At 37.2% G+C, this 17401-nt stretch overlaps 1 protein-coding gene across 25 annotated transcripts in view; it reads left to right on the top strand.

Moving 5' to 3' along the window:
• EPB41L2 (erythrocyte membrane protein band 4.1 like 2) overlaps positions 1-17401 on the top strand; it is a 108029-nt gene that overhangs the window by 23409 nt on the left and 67219 nt on the right. The window contains exon 1 of one of the 25 annotated variants that reach the window (XM_071740926.1): positions 2632-2654. The exons of the other annotated variants lie outside the window; for them this stretch is intronic. The gene's annotated coding sequence lies outside the window, so the exon portion shown is untranslated. Of the gene's footprint in view, positions 1-2631; positions 2655-17401 lie in introns of those variants that run through there. 25 annotated transcript variants of the gene reach the window in all.

Genomic DNA, 17401 nt, shown 5'->3' on the forward strand with positions numbered 1-17401 from the left:
AGATTTAATTCTGAAACTCAAGACTTGCATAGAAGTGATAACTGTCAGTTTCTGGGAGTTTATAGATAATCTAGATTAATTGTGTAATGTGTATATAGTGACTTTTTGTAGTTAATTTTGTGAATGAGATTGTTGAGATGGATTTTTATGTTGCTTTGTCTTGTTCGGAATTTAATAACGAACAAATGGCAGAATCGGATTTTCAATGCATGAGTCTCAAACATGAGTGTTTCTGATTTAGAAAATTTAACCATGGCAAACACTTGGTGTATTTGCTAGTGTTTGCTTACTGAGGAGCTAGTCTGTCTGGCCTAATTGGGAAGTAAATTCCAGCTTTTGTTCTTGGCCTTTTTCTGAGTGCTTGGCAGTCTTTAAAGCTGTACACTGCATGAAGAATGGCTTCTCATTGACTCCTTTGGAAAATTCAACAATAGTAACCTTTGGAGCCTGAAGAGGTTTCCTGTAAAGTATTGGCTTGAATTAAAGTTACTTCAGGTAGTTGTGGTGCTGGTCTACGCTTTATAGTTTTGACATCTAAAAGTTGAATGGTATGGTGACCAGTAGTTTAGTGAGAAGGTAGGCAGGAGATTTGCTGTATTAAGTCCTTTTTTGATTGTAAACAAAACTCAGAATATATAATTTTCAGTTTACTGGAAGAAGTTCTGTCTCATGATACCAGACACTTCAAGACATTGAATTAAATCTCTTTAAATGAGAGAACAGGCATGATGCTCTTTTATACCAGTTTTGATGTGTATAGACATATCTGATACACTGGATTTCTTATGGAAGTCACTAATTAACTTTCATTATGGAAGCTGTTGCATTCCAAGTGGGTTTTCTTCTAGGAGCCAAAAATTCACTTCAAGAAATACCTACGCAGCTACCTTGTATTGGCTTTATTAATTAACTGGAGTGCATTGTATTAAGTGATTGAGTGTCCAAGTGGAGGATTAATTATATTCTGCCTCATAATCAAATACTACTGTAAGAAACATGAAACTTGTCTAGGAATCTTCTCTGGCAGAGTTAGAGAAATACCAACCCTCTGTACAATGTGAGAATTGCTCTGCAGTTTTGGTCAGGTACATTAGGGAACACAGCATAATGCAAACCAGAGCACGTTCCAAATTGTCAGTATCTGTAGTGCTTCTGCAGTTTTTCTCCAGATAAATATGCAGGGCTTTGGCAGGATGTACAGTGACGTCTGCTGTGTCTCCTGCGTAGGTTACCCTGTAGCATCATCCTGCTGCCAAAAAGGACGGGTGGGTGAGGCTTCTGTAGCTTGCCAAGGACCTTCAGTGGCTGAGTGCTCACAGTGATGCTTCTTTATTTTGGTTTCTTTTTAAACATCCAGATTTATTTGCATATCCTGACTGAAAATGGTAGCACTGGAAATTAGGTGGTTTTTTGTTTGTTTTTTTTTTACCAGTGTTTTTTATATCTCCTTTCTAAACGGGAGGATATGAGGAAGCTAAATTTAAAGTGAAGGTGTTCTGCATATGGCACACAAAAAAATCAAGATTTGGTGAGTTACTTTGTGATTTTTTTTTTTTTTTTTTTTCCCACCACAACAAATATCAGTTGAAAATTCTTACAAAAATTAGGATTTCTAATAATCTGAATTATCTGACCAATCTCTATTATAATAGGAATTTCTATGACATTTAATGTAGGAGGAAAGTTTGTGAGGAATCCTTGGGTGCTTGAGAGAGATGAGGCTATAGTGTACATACATATGTGTACAAACACTAAAAAAAAAAAAATGTATATGCATGTGTTTCCTGTGTGTAACTTTGGAACTCAGTCTGCTAGTATCTACTAATTCATCATGATAATTTTTGGATTAGCAGTGACAGGGTCTCTTGTGAGTATCTCATACCTATTATTGCTAGTACTTGTATGACTTCATTAATCTAACTGTGTGTACAGGGCTTGTTAAATGTGTGCAGGTGTAATGGTCTGACTGCAATTTTGCAGTTCCTGGCTGTTGCACAGCCTGGTGGCTCCCAAGCCTTCCTCTGTCTTCTGGAGCTCTGAGCAACTCCTACCCTTGCAGTGGCAGCTTTGCATTTGCTCTCTCAGCACTAGCAACTGTGTTAATGGTATCAAATGCCCTGTGAGCAACTACGGTGATATTAAGCTGACATTTACTTCCACGAACTGTCTAATTTGAATGAGATACTGTAACTTAATATTAACATTTGAAATTGTAATTAGCCTACTGCTGTCTGCATGAACATGTGTTAACATTAGAACTATTGCTTGAAAGTTCTTTGTTTCTTCTGTATGTAAAACTATGAGATCTCTAGATGTAGCCTGTGGATAATCAGAGTAAAGCAACTTGTTTTGTTCACGAACTTTCTGGCAGCTCTATAATGGATCTCTCGTGGTTGATACATGTGACTCTGTTGCTCATAAATTGACCATGCTTGAGTGCACTCATGATAAAATAAATGAGTGGATTATTTTCCCCAATAGACTGTTATGACTGACAGTGATTAAATTATGAGAGATTGTAGAACACATTCTTTGAGTGGCTACAAAGAGAGTTGTCTGTTCAGAGCAGCAGAGAGAGTACATTGCGCTTGTGTTTCTATTCTGAAAGAATAGATGTGATGCATAAAGGAGAGACTGAGCACTATGACAGCAATGTAAGTCAAAAAAATCCTAGTTTCAGTTTTGGTGAGTGTTAGTCTGTTTGAATTGTTAGCTATGAAAGATTTGGAATAGGTCCCCTGGGTCATCAAGAATTGAAAGTAAACATAATGCCTGTTTTAAGACCTTTGTAAATGCCATTGAAAGGTTGGTTTGGTTTGGTCATCTTGCTACATTTTAGGGAAAGTGACCCCCAAATCTCATACATTTGTTGTATGAAAAAACACTTACCTTGTATTTAATGTAGTTAGTCCAGAAATCTATGCTGATTTTTGTATCAGATCTTCTCAATTGTTTACACTGTAGTGTTACTGTGTATTTGATGTTTGAGGGTTTTTTTTTTGTTTATCCAGTGATAGGGGAACTCTGAAAGCTCATGTAGCTTTTGCATTACAACCAAAAAATTAAATTAATGCATGAATGTAATGTGTTTTTATACCATGCTTTCTTTTATGGTAATACCACATTTATTCAGAAATTCTTTTGATGGCTAGTGGGAAAATGACAATTACCATTACTCCTCTGTTTGTAGATTTTTATTGTCTTGTATGAAACTTATAGAAACGGTGCAAAAAGACTTCTGCACAAAGTGGGAAAATACTGTAGTCTGTTAATACAGAGTTATTACAAGATCTGGGGAGCAGACATCCTAGTTGGTACGGTGTACCTAGAGTAATATTACTGGTACAGAAGAGACTTGGCTTGTCTTCACAGTAAATGTTTCTAAATCCTTCTATTATAACTTTTTTCTTTTTCCCCCCTCTTTAACCTAGGAGATGGGGGAGAAACAGAACTGTGCATGCAGTTCTGTGCAGAAATGATGCATCTATTGACTAAAACATGAAAAGAACACTTAATGAGGAGTCACTTCCAGTGTATTTTCTGTCAGTGAATTAGCATGTGTTATGTACTGCTCACTTTTGAACGGGTCTTTGCTATTTTGTAGATGCTGTTCAAGTGTCGGGCTTAATGTGTTCAGCAAACTTTAGGTTTCTTTTTTCGTGTACTGGATCTTGAAATGATTGACACAAGATATTCCTCCTACAATAAGTGTTCCAATTTATGGGTATATTCAGAACTTACTTTCATGACCCATATCATTTGGTTATGCAATGCAAAACAAGTGTGCTGGTTGCTGCGTGGGCTGAGCCTTCTAGCCTGGCTCAGCACTCCTCGTGCTGCCTTATTCTTGTGTGTCAGCCTTCATCCCCTCGTGATACCTCACCTTCCAGTTTTGGAGCAAAAATGGTGATGCAAGAAGTGGGGTATTCTGTCCAGCACCTTGCCTTTCCCCTTTTTCATGTTCCTTAGGAGTTGAGTGTGTGTGGCACTCCAGCAAAATGGCACAGAACTCTGTGGAGCTGCCAGCCTTGTGGAGGGTTGTGTTGGAATCATTATGTCAAGGTACTGAGCTGACAGATAGGGAGGAAGGAAGTATAGTAAGGAGAAAGTAATATTCACCTTAACTAACTTTGTCTAAAATGTTTAATGTTATTGATAGAACTCATGGTTCTGAAACATAATTTGTTACACCTGTTGGGAAAGATTTAAGTTGTATTGCACATTTCTAGTAAACAGAGATTAATCTGTGGGGTCTGCACTGTGCAACAGCACTTGGACAGCTAAGCTGATTCTTTTAGCTGTAACTATTTGACCTGCAAAAACCCCTCAGTAAATCTTATTGGGTAGTGAGAGGCTGAGAAAATAGCAGCTTGAAATAAAGGGTTGTTGCTGTTCAGTTGGACATCTCCTATACAACGAGAGTCATGTTTGTGGAATCTTTTGGCAAGATGAAGCTACTGTACACACTTGCTCATGGGCAGATTTGTTCCTATTTTACTCCTATGCCATTCAGCTTCAGAATAAGTATTAAAAGTTTCCTTGGAGAGTTCATAATCCTGAAGTAGCAAAACATACTGTTTTTTCACACGGGATTTGCATGAAGAGCACTACCTGGGAAATAAAAAAATCTATTGAAACTCCACTCTGCTTGTTGGGACACTTTTAGAATGGAGAATCTGGTTTAGTAATGGCCTGGTCATTATCTTTCCTATCACATTTCACCTCTTCAAAGTACATACCACATTTCAAGTATGAAAAGAAATCCCTGTATTTAAGGAAAAGTCTGCAGTGCTGGTCAGTTTATTAAACTGAGACAAGGTATGAAGAACATAATGCATGTTAGAGCCTTGTTATATTAAAGTTTGGGTTAGAACAATATGGAAGTTTGATAATGTATGCTGTAGGGATCGGAATAAGCTGTATATTTTTTTTAGCATATGTAATTTCCTACTGGTGACATCTAGGGAGGGTACATAATTCATATAGCAGTCATGCTTCTTGTTCATACTGGAAACAAGTCTGTTGGCTCACTAAGAGCATCTTTTAATCAAGAGTTGAGTAAAATACTTCCTAGAGTTAGTCTCATTGTCTATTTGCTGATTACATTATTTGTAATTTCAGAAGATTAAGGAATACAGTTGTGTAAGGGGAAAAGTTTGGCAGGGCTTCTTTCCAATGGCCAAGTCTATGCTATTTTTGGATGTTTTTAGAATGTATTTATTCTACAGTAAAAAATGTGACTACAGCAGCTAGTGATGTAGCTAAGTAAATTTCCTGAAATACCAAAAATTCAGCAACTCAGGCTACTGGCCCCAAAATATAATGGCTATATCAGAGTTTTATAGTTCTTCCTTATGACTGCTCCTGGTTTCAGAAGTAGTTTGGGTGTATGCAGCCACATACTTGCTGCTTTGAGACACGTAAGAAAGGCAGCTATGAGAAAAAACATTTTCTAGAGATACATGACTTTAAAAAGGGAAATTTTGGATAAGAAATCTTAGGATTTAATGCTTTCAACAGTACCATTTCCTGGATACGTGGTTAGGTCAACAAAAAAGTATTGATGCTGCTCATTAGGTGTCCATCTGAATACGAGTTCAGATGTTTGTATGTATGTTTTCAAAGTGTGATACAGCATCTTCTGTGTGAATCTGTGTGCATTCTGGTTTGGGAACTAAAAGCTTGTTTTTAAGTTATGATATGGGTATAGGTATTTAGGCACAACTTAAATTCAGAGGTGGGATAGTTGAAACTGCTGTTGAATAAATCTGTGCTAATAAACCAACCCATGTCAAGCTTCTACCAAGTCTTGCAGAATCTGTAATACCCCATCTTCTTACCCTTCAAAGTATATGTATCAGTGTCAGGGCTCTAAAGGACCAATGGAATTATCTGATAGATGTACAAGAGACTAGGGAGAAAGGGTGGGGAAAAGGCCTTGCTGCTTTATATATTGGAAGAGGCCGTAGAGTAAAACACTATTAGCACTAACAGTGTTAACAATTTTTAAAAGCCTGCTGAAAAGTGGAAAGAAAAAAACCTGATTTTAAAGCTATTAGAGAGTAGTTTTTAAGGATTTTGACCTACTGAGTTTATCAAAAGTAGCTTACCAGTAGGAGACTGAGGTGTGATGATTTAATACAGAAATACATTAACAAGGGGGAAAAAAAAAAAATTAGAACCTATGGACTGCCCAATTCCTGATTAGAAGCTGCGCCTGACACACTTCAATTAAAAAGCAGGTCACTGTTTCCTAGCAAGCATGATTAGTTTGGAAATCAGCTCTGAAAATAATGATGTGTTTTGTACACACCAAGTCTCTAATCAAACTGAGTGTCTTCACAGAATTTATATCTCACTGGAATGGTTTTAATAGTTTATGCCATGTTTTGAAAACATTTTTTTTAATTATAAATACAACAATAAATTCTGTGTTCAGTCCACAAACTAGTCAGGTCTAGCTCTATTTAGAATATAACTCAAGTTGGCATTCAACCTTGAATTATTTTTTTTTCCATACATAGAATCTAGTGGTTCCTGGTTATCCTTTTCAGAAAAAAAGCCAAACACTTTATCCGTGGAGTATTAGACTGTGTGCTTTTGAAGTGCTTCACAGGTGTCTCGAATGAAAACTTTGAACACTTTGAGAAAGTGGCTTACCAAATCTTACTTCATTAATAAATATTTTAATTATTTATAATATTTTAATCTTTTAAAGCTGTCGGATCTGTTTGAGCACCTGTAACTAAAACAACTTAAATTTTAAAAACAGCAATACAAACAGAGCTATTTCTTTATCTTTTTTTTTAAAAAGTGTTTAAAATACTAGCTTTTTTCCATCAACTTAGATTTTAAGTATCAGAAGCTTTTCTTGGATCGCTCTCAACAAAGTGCTCAGAACAAAAAAAAAAACTTGCTCCAGTGCAGCTTTTTTAAAATTTGTTTGCATTCCTCTTGCTGTGTTTCCTGAAGGGATTAAGCACTAAGAAATAGAAATATTGCACTGCTTCCAAGAGACTTCAGTGCTCTTTTTTTTTTTTTTTTTTTTTTTCCTGCAGATCTGAATTGCTAAGAATTAATAAAAACACAAACGTTCTCTCTCCCTCTCACAGTTTTTCATTGGATAATTGATTTTTTCTTTTTTTTTCCCTGCTGGTTTTATTTTCATTTACTAAAGGATATTCTAAGGATTAGTGAGAGCCAATTCTTAAAATAGTGTCATGGTCAATATTGAAAAGAAAAAGAATGTGATATTTCTACTACCTCTGCATGAGGTCTGCAAACAGTAAAACCTGCTCAGGGTTGAGTAATGCAGAATACATATTTTCCTGAAAATTTTATATCAATTCTATGAGCTGTAAAAAGTATTCTTTAAAGAAATGCAGTCCTCAATTAGAGAGATGAGGGATATTCTTTGTCTGCTGGTCATGAGGAGATTGCAGCTCTCCACGTATCTTAACTTGTAGTCAGATTACTGCAGCTTGTGCAGCACAGCATGATGCTTAAACTGGGGCTCAGATTGAGCAGTCATAAAATGGATTGGTGACTTAGGCTATTCATCCCAGCCATGGCAGTTGAAAGGAGGTCACTGACAATGTCAACAGAGCATAGAGTCCTTTTCTTCTAGATACACATTACCTTGGGTTTTTTGTCAGGCGTATTCTTTGGAAAGCACTAAGGCCTTCTGCTTTCATCTCTGTTAATCAGGGGCTGTTCTGGAGGAGATTCCCTATGAAAGGAGCTCTCGTGTTGCTTTTTGATGCTTGTAATCCCTTCAGTTAGGGAGTGTGGAGGTCTTCATAGAGTATGGTACAAGAACATAATCAATTCACATTTCTCAGAAGAAGATACTTTGGGAGATTAGAGCAGGAAAAGCTGGTGGTTTATACCATTCTCAGATTTAATTATCTCTTTGTTTTAAGAGGATTTATGTCACTTCTCTGATTATTAAGGTAAATGTTGAGAGCACAAACTGGAACGTATGTTGTGATGCATAGAAAAGGAAGAAGTGAATTCCCTTTGATTCTACATCCTATACATTTTGTGATATGGACTTGTTTCCCATTGCTTTGGGCAGCTACAAATACCTAATACTAGGTAGTAGTAGAGTTCTGCTTAAAAAATTAGCTGCAGAAATTAATTCCATATTTCTGAAGCCAATTCATCAATATATATTTGCCTGTGGCATAATCTGTATTTAATTGAACAACTTTTAAGTACTTTATTTAAATATATTAGTTAGCAAATGCCATAAAAATAATGTTGTGGACAGCTTATTTTGCTTGTTCTTCTGTGGATATTATTTAAAATTTCCAGTTTACACATGTACATCTCACCTGGACAAAAGAATATAAGCTGGTCAAACTGTCTCCATGTAAGCCAGGCTTTTGACATAGTTTAGGACCCTGGCTTTCTAGCAATGGTGATGGAATTAAGAGTGGAAGGCATTGGACTTAATTGATAATCAGGGAGACTCTAAAAAAAGTAAATAAGATTAAGTGAAGATACAAAAGGGGAGAGATGAGAGAAGAGGGTGGAAAACATGTTTATAAATGAAACAAAAATGAAGTGAGAAGTGTGTTACAAACAAAGACCACACACAGCTTAAAATAGCTTTGTTGCTATGTCTTCAGAATTTAGGGACAGTGTTTCCCATTATAGCATTATGGACATTTCTGCTCCAACATAATTCTTTTTTTCATCATTTCCATCTAAATGTCTCATTACTATAGAGTGTGCGTGTGTATTTATACATGTGTGTGTGTGTGTATATATATATATATATATATATATATATATATAAAAGCCTTATTAGTGCATCTTAGCGTGGGGTAACACAAGCTGGTAATACATTTTCAGAATAAGAATTATATAAGTAATTTCGCAACATTTTTAAAATTTTTTGATAGCTTAGCATACTTTGTTTTATGTGAAGTATGGTGCAATATTTTGGCTCATAACATATGTGGGATGAAAGATTGTCTTTTTGACAATTTGGAACTCTTATTTGGAAGTCACATCAAGTATCCAATATTACTTACCTGCATTGTCCTAGAAGAAATGCCTTAAATTGCATTTTTCTGCTTTCTTTTTTCCACCAAGCTTACTTCAGTCTTTAAAACTTTCATCTCAATTGTTGCAGTATATGTTATATGTATAATGAGTTTCGAAGCCATTCCCCTTTGTTACAGAAGACAAAGGAACATTGTTTTAATTGGCATGAGAAATGAATGAAAAATGCCACAATTTTTCTTTGCAGTAAAAAGACTGCATGTTCATTTTACTTCAAGTATTTAATTGCTTCTGTGTAAATGTGGTCATGGTCATTAATGAAGTTACAGGGAATCACTTGACAACAGCAGTAGCTCAAAAGGAATCTGTCAAAACAAAATCCTTTCTTTCACCTGATGTAGAAGAGAAATTAGTTCATTTGAGCTTTGCTACATTTGCATTATGCTAATCTGGAATGTATAGCTAGTGGTGTCTGTTTCTTCCACGCTCAGATTTGACCTCGGATTTTTAGGGATGTCATAGAAGCATGGATTAGCTTGGATTGTTCAAAAGGAAAATGTTACAAGAACAAGCTTTTAGCTTGTATCGTAGTTATTTCAAAGGAAACTGAGCTGGGAATACTTCTGTTCCAGGTTTTAACTTTAAAAACAAACAAAAAATTTCATAACTCCTTGTAGTTTACAGAATTCTCATGTAATGCAGTATTTAAGATCTGTACATGTAATGCTATTTTTGTGATTTGTTTACAATATTAAATCCCTTAAATGGTCACACAGATGTCTCCACTTTCTATATGGGGCTTGCAAGTATTATTGTCTGAGCAAGACTGAACTTCTGTGGATTCACCAATTTTTTAAGAAATTACCTCTGGGTTTCAACTGAAAATGGAATCATAGAATCACAGAATCACCAAATGGTTTTGTTTGGAGAGGACCTTAAAGATAATCTAGTTCCAAATCACCTGCATGGGTAAGGACATCTTCCACTAGATCAGGTTGCTCCAAGCTCCATCCAGCCTGGCCTTGAACACTTCCAGGAAGGAGGCATCCATGACTTTCCTGTGTAACTTGTTTCACTGTCTCACTACCCTCACACTAAAGACTTTGTTCCTAATAACTAAGCTAAATCTACCTCTTCCAGCTTAAAACCATTCCCCCTCATCCTGTCACTACATGCCCTTGTAAAAAGTCCCTCCCCAGCTTTCCTGTGTGCGCCCTTTAGGTACTAGAAGTCCCCTATAAGATCTCTCTGGAGCCTTCTCTTCTCCAGGCTGAACAAGCCCAACTTTCTCAGCCCATCCTCCTAGGACTGGTGGTGCTCCAGCCCTCCAGTCATCTTCATGACCCTCCCCTGGACTTGCTCCAACAGCTTCATGGCCATCTTATGTTGGGAGCTCCAGAAGTAGAAATAGGACTCGAAGTGGGGTCTCACAAGAGCTGAGGAAAAGGGGAGAATCACCTCCCTTGACCTGCTGGCCACACTTCTTTTGATGCATTTCCAGGACCTGGTTGGCTTTCTGGGCTCCAAGTACACATTGCCAGCTCATGTTGGGCTTTTCATCTACCATCACCACCAAGTCTGTTTCCTCAGGGCTGTTCTCAATATGTTTCTACCCAGCCTGTAATTGTGTTTGGGTTTGCCTTAGAACCATGAAAAATAAATGAAAGGACTCTGATGTTGTCTACTTATATAGAACATATCAAAATACTTGCAGTATGTAAGATAAGAGTCCTTGAAACCTATTTTTGCTTTGGTTTCACTGCTTTACTAGTGAGTGTCTCCTGTGTCAGTTTCTCCCTGTAGTGCCCAAGTTTCTGTATCTGTAAAACTTTTTTGCTAACCAGAATTTTTTCTAGAGTAGCCAATTTTACAACTACCATAAAGCACTGATCTTCAACAAGAAGTAAATGGGATATAATTAATGATGTGTTTTAAAACACAAAGAAGCTTACTAGGTAGGAGCTGGTGAGCTGAAGATGTAGTTAAATTTTTGAATTTAAAATGAGCCTTAAATCGTGGTATTGAATGGAAACAAAACACATGTATGTGCAGGTATGCCTGAAAAACAAAAGTGAACTCTCATATTAGGGATTTGGGGATACAGCAACCCAGTCTTGCAGGAAGTACAATTTTCCCACAATCAATTAGACAATGTAAAGCAAACATTCACTACTTAAAATAAATAATTACATGTGCAAAGGAAGAAGCACTGTGTTTAAATCTTACTGAAACTTAAATAATTGTATGAAAATGAAGAAGCTCCTGGCAAAGTCTGAAAAATATTGCCTCTTGTGAGGCACCTGATTGGACAGGAAAGAGATTTTAGGCTCTTGAGGAGAAGTTTTTCTGTGGAAAGTGGATGTTGTAAGGGAGGCAGAATATTTAAAGCTTTTGCTTTTATAGTCCTACAGTCCTATAGACATGCACATGCCATTTCTTCAATGAATTATTTTGTGATTTAGTGATTTTCCTAGGCAGGATTTTATATCTGAGGGTGAAATGTGAGCTTCTGAATTTCCTGTGGCTTCACACTTGAAGGACGAACCCTTAGACCTTGTGTGCTGTCCAGTAACCTCTGCAATGGAACTTAGTCCATACTCAGATTTTGGTGTCTTCCCACCCTGCCCCCCTCTCTGGCTGCACTGCAGTTTTTTGTCTATCACACAAATCATGACCTTTTTTTCCTGTTTTGTCTTCAGTATCTGTTTCCTGTTTTCTCTTTCCTTCCCCCACTGCACTTTTTTACTCCTAACTTTCTCTCCAGTGGTTGTTCTTTAGTTCACTGTTAGCTTGTTTTTGCAAGTTTTTTGCTCATAATTAAGAGGACTGAGAGCTATGAAATAAAGAACTACAGTATCAGTCTTTCTCCTTTAATGTGTTTCTCTATACGCACTAGTTACTGAATTGATTAAACATTAATTGACTGTTCTGATGTTTATACTGTTTCCCAAAGCTCAAGTCTACCGTATGGATCTGTGTTTCTCCCATTCTACTAAAGAGACTTAGATGCACACATTTTCTAAGTGCTGGAAGTTTTTGGCTTGTTATTTGTTCTGGATCATGTGTTCAGGCAGATACCTTAAGAGTAGCACATCCCAGGCTTCATCTGGACTAGAGCTCCAGTTCTTGGTCTCTGGCATCTCAGACGTCTCACCAACTCAGCGTTGGTGAGGCCACACCTCGAGTCCTGTGTCCAGTTCTGGGCCCCTCAGTTCAGGAAGGATATCGAGGTCCTAGAGCAGGTCCAAAGCAGGGCAACCAGGCTGGTGAAAGGACTCGAGCACAGACCCTATGAAGAGAGGCTGAGGGAGCTGGGGCTGTTCAGCCTGGAGAAGAGGAGGCTCAGGGGAGACCTCATCACTCTCTACAACTCCCTGAAAGGAGGGTGTAGCCAGGGGGGGGTTGGTCTCTTTTCCCAGGAACCCCTCAGCAAGACAAGAGGGCACGGTCTCAAGTTGTGCCAGGGGAGGTTTAGGTTGGACATTAGAAAGAATTTCTTTACCGAGAGGGTGATCAGACATTGGAATGGGCTGCCCTGGGAAGTGGTGGATTCTCCATCCCTGGAGTTATTTAAAAAGAGACTGGATGTGGCACTCAGTGCCATGGTCTGGTAACTGCAGCGGTAGTGGATCAAGGGTTGGACTTGATGATCCCTGAGGTCCCTTCCAACCCAGCCAATTCTATGATTCTATGATCTCACTTTAGGAACTATTGTTCAAGGGGTCTTGATTCCTAAGAGACCATAATGTAATTTGAAACAACAATCTGAGTCTCTTTATGTTAGGATATGATTCTTTTGGCTTCCACACAGGAATGTGGTCTTGCAAAAAAACCCAATTTTTAACCAGTATAATATGGTAACAAAACTGAAATGAGTTTATGTTTACATACATACACCAATTTTCCTTTTCTCACTGCTTTGTATTTCAAAGGACTTCGGAGGCGAATCCAGAGTCAAGGAAAACTTAGGTAGTAAAGGGGAAATCCACAATTGTGCACTCAAATATGGTCTTGGATCTAAGATGAAATGCAACAGAAGTATAGTCAGAGAATAGCAAGGTAAAGATGCTTTCAAACGTTTCTTTTCTCAGCTTTGAAACTGGTGAGGTCAGAAAGAGGGAAAGAAACCCCCAAATTACACTGATAGGGAGTTTTATTTAAATAGGTCTCTTTGGTGTGGAGTTCATAATGTCATGCTCTGTATGTTTGCAAAAAGAAACTGTTAGTAAATTGTTTTCAACTTGGATTTGTTTGCTGAGGAGCTTTGAAATGTCTCTGGATATATATCTCTGGATATATAGAATGAGAACTGAAATTTGGTCTGAGAGTTTAGTGTAATAACCCAGCATCCCCACTTGGATGTGGTCTTGAAAAGGCTTTTCTGCAATGGGTGAGGCTGCTTTAGTGAACTGCAGTTAGTGATATATATTTATATGGGAATGTCATTGCAGTTGTGGTTTGGCAAGTTAGTCCTTTTTTCCTTGCATACAAGACAGTTCTAAATAGTCCTCCCAACCCCGTTCTTGGTGTTCACAAATGAATTATTCTTTTAAATCTTCCTTATCTGTCATTTTCCCCTAACTCTCTGCAGAAAACTTTGTTTAAATAGTTACTCCCTTGGGACTTTCATGCATATCCTGTTATCTGTTTTATATTACAATCTTTCATGCTGGGAATGTCCTTCCAAAAAGCACAGAACAGCTAAAGCACTTAGATGACTAACAAGCATATGAAGTGTTGGACTCAGGCACAAACCCAGCATTATTAGCATAAAGTTCTCTTTTGCCTGCTTTTTACCTTTAGTATTAGATTTGTTTCTGACCATGAGGGGATCATTTCATCCATCCCAGAGATCTTTCAGTGGTCAAAACACTGAGTGGTAAAGCCATTGTCACGAAAAGCAGGAAACTTGTAGAAAGCTGCTGGCATTTTCAGTCTAATCAAATACCAGCGTTCAGAAGAGCCTATGGGAGCAATGAAGTTTTGGCTGCCAATTTTATTTGCTCAGCTAAGAGGCATCTCTCCTTCTCTGCTTTTTGTTGCTTGGGATTGGCAACGTTATGCTCCCACAGGAGCAGTAGATGCATACTTTCTGGAAGAGCAGTACTGTTTGTAGTTTCAATACTTTGTTATATATTCCAGTCAACATAAGTACATAGGAAAATATTTGCAGCACCCTGCTTTACATGTATCATTTTAGCTGGGTTGTAATTTTTGGGAGAGGACAAGAGGGCATACTGAGCAAATTGGTTCTGTTCTTTCAAGGGAATACTTCTGTTCTAGTAGCACATGAAAGGGTCTGCTAGTACATGTTAGCTGCAGTCACAAAAATTAAACCACCAACATGACATCTTGGGTCACTGACCTCTGAGGTTTGGGGAATGTGGCATATCTGGCAGAGAATATGGAGCAGTATTTATTTGTTGCAGCAGCAGTTGTGAATGTTCATGGTCATAATTATTTTTCATCCACTTATTTTTTAAATAAAGCATACTACATTAATAGCTTTGGTTTTTTTACTTGCATGCGTGTCAAGATCTCTGCAGGTCCTTCAGCAGCAGATTTATTTTCTGGTAGCAAAATATTCAGCAAAAAGACAGCTGCAACTTAGTTGTAAAGTTTGAAGCTATAAAGTGAAAAACTTTTGGATTTTTGCAGCCATTTGGAATTTGCATTAAGGTTCTTTAATTGCAGGTTTATAACAACCAAGTATTTGAAATTGACTTCTTGTTTCAGTAGGAAGTTGTAGCAGTTTTTCAGACAATTTTTTTATTTCAATGTGCATCCTAGTTCAGGATATGTAACATGAAAAAAAGTAGTGGGAGAAGATTATAGATCTGTCACCTGGATAAAAACACATAATGTCACTTCTTGCCAGTTTTTTTCCTCAGTAATGTGCAGACATCACTCAGTATTGTTTAACTGGCTTGCCAAAAAGCTGTTGGCTCTGTAGCGCTTATATTTGACAATAGCAAAGAGGATAAAGAGCACTTTAAAGTTGAAATACAGAGCAAATGTTGCTGCTGAAAGAGGCACTTCTGTGGCTATGTTTACAGTGTAAAGCTTCGTAAACAATTGTCTATTAAACTCTCCTTCTATGTGACAGAGCAGAGTGTCTTAATGCATCTGACAGTTGGTTTCTCGACATTGTTCCCGAGTTGAAAATAAAAAGCAGAAATAAAAAGCTATCAGGCATTTTGAATGTGATCTCATTAGTGTCTGCGTCTGTATGACATTGAGCCTCAACATACTGGTGAAATAAAGCTAATGGTTATGTCAGCTTACAAAAATTATTTGTAAATGTGTTCTTTTTGTAGGTATCTGTCACTAGCATTCTACCAAAAACACAAGTTAGTTGTTTCTCATTTCTGAATCCCAGTATTGAGGTTATTTCCCTCTTTAGCACGCTGTTGTACATTTCCTAAACATGCAGGATGGTAATGATTCTCCATATGACATCCAGTGAAGAGGAAATGGATACTTGTCAAAACAATAATGTGCATCTGGGATTCCAGCTTCCAAGAGGCTTATTGCACTGGGGGCCTCTCACTTTGGAGTTAAAAAAAAATAAAAAAAATAAAAAATCTTTGGTAGTGGTACATTTTTACCTTTTTTTCAACCCAAGTTGGAAAGTGCTGTGATTAACCGTGTTATTGTAAATGCTTTGGAAGAATACTTTATGCAAGACTAAACTTAATGTTTTAAGTATAAAAAGAAGCTGGTTTTAATCTTGCCAGTATATTAGAAAGAATGAAAGTTGAAAATGAAAAATTTGTTGTGGCATCTAGAAATCAGTCACCGCCAAATCAGAAGAAGCTAAATTTAAAGAACTCAAGTAGATTTCCAATCCCCCAATTTTTTAATGAAGAAGTGAAAAAAATTAAATGTTTGCCTGTGATTCAGTGAAATTATGGCAGTTACAGAAACAGCCATTTGAGTGAGGTGAGATGGAGTGGAAGAAAGAGAATGGAGATCTGAGGGGACAACATTGCTCAGAAAAAATATTTCTCACTGTTCTTTTGTAGTGTCTAAAATTGTGGTCATCGTGAGGTTTTTATGCGAAAAGTCAGAACCCTCTGTGAACTTGAAACATTGATTTTTAAAGATAGGGCAGGGATTTTTCTCAAATTATGTTCTTAGCTTGTTGGACAGATAACAGGAAAACAGAGCTGTCTCTTGACCCGTGTTCATTTTCTGGCTGCTGGAATGAATTTGGAACTGAATCCAAGGTTTTCCACTGAGCGTGCCCTTCTCTAGCAGTGTCAGGGCCTGGGTGGGGTCACACTTGTTCAATGCAGCTTTTCAAAAAGTCTGTTGGATTCTCATCAGCTTACAACTCTTTTCCAGGGCTTGATAACAGCACAAAACTAACTTAATAAATTTACCTGATAAACTAGCTTGATTATATATTTGCATATGTACTCTGGCAAAGAGAGTTTTCCCGATATGAATTAAGTTGCTCTTTGAATATTTTTTTTTTTTTTGCCTTACTATATTAGAGTATTTGTAGATTGCAAATATAGAAGTAGCATATTCCTGTTATCTCTGGATATGGTATAGATAGCACTGGGTGAGCTGCAGGGTGTATATGTGCTTATATGTAGTCTTAAAGAAATTTTGATGAGGACATCAACTCAGGATCTGTTGTAGCACTTGGAAAGTATATATGATCTGCTTTAGTCAGAAAGTTTTGGGGTTGTTTTGATTGAGCTTTACGTGTTGTATGGGTGCTATTACAGAGATGATGCCGTTCTCAATACACTTCATTTACTTTGGAGAACAGTACTTTCTAATATTTTCTGTGTTTTACTATACATTTTTAGGCTGCTACCTAGTGTCAGGAGACAAATTTTAACAAAATAATGTTAAAAGAATTTCAACTTGTTTTCATGTCCAGTAGTATTAACTTTCCTTTCTGGACAGTAGTATCCCTTCAACTGAATTGTCCTTTAAAACCAGTCCTTTTAAGTTGCATATGGATTGCAATAACCAGGTTATTTGCCATACAAAATACAAATGATCTGCAAAAGGTGTTTTATGAATACTTGGGAGCACCTTAGTGATAGGCAATACATATGTGCTGCTTTAAGGGGAAAAAGATTTTGAAAAATAGTCATGTTCCTGGATTGTGCTTTGACTTTACAAAGAGCTGGGGTAACTTCCATGGAGTTACTTTACAGAAAATTGTCAGCATAAAAGCTCTTACAAATGTGGAGATATTCTCTCTAGACTGCATTTCCTCACTTTGCAATTTTAGATGGAAATAGCCAAGTCTCTGTCCTAGAAAAACCTAAAACCTTCTTTTTTTTATCTTCACTATGGTCTGCAGAATTACTGTCTGGAATCCTTGTTTCAGAAGTTTCTTCTACATTCACACCATGTTATGTAG

This window comes from Heliangelus exortis, chromosome 3 (assembly GCF_036169615.1).
Source record: "Heliangelus exortis chromosome 3, bHelExo1.hap1, whole genome shotgun sequence".
NCBI lineage: Eukaryota > Metazoa > Chordata > Aves > Apodiformes > Trochilidae > Heliangelus > Heliangelus exortis.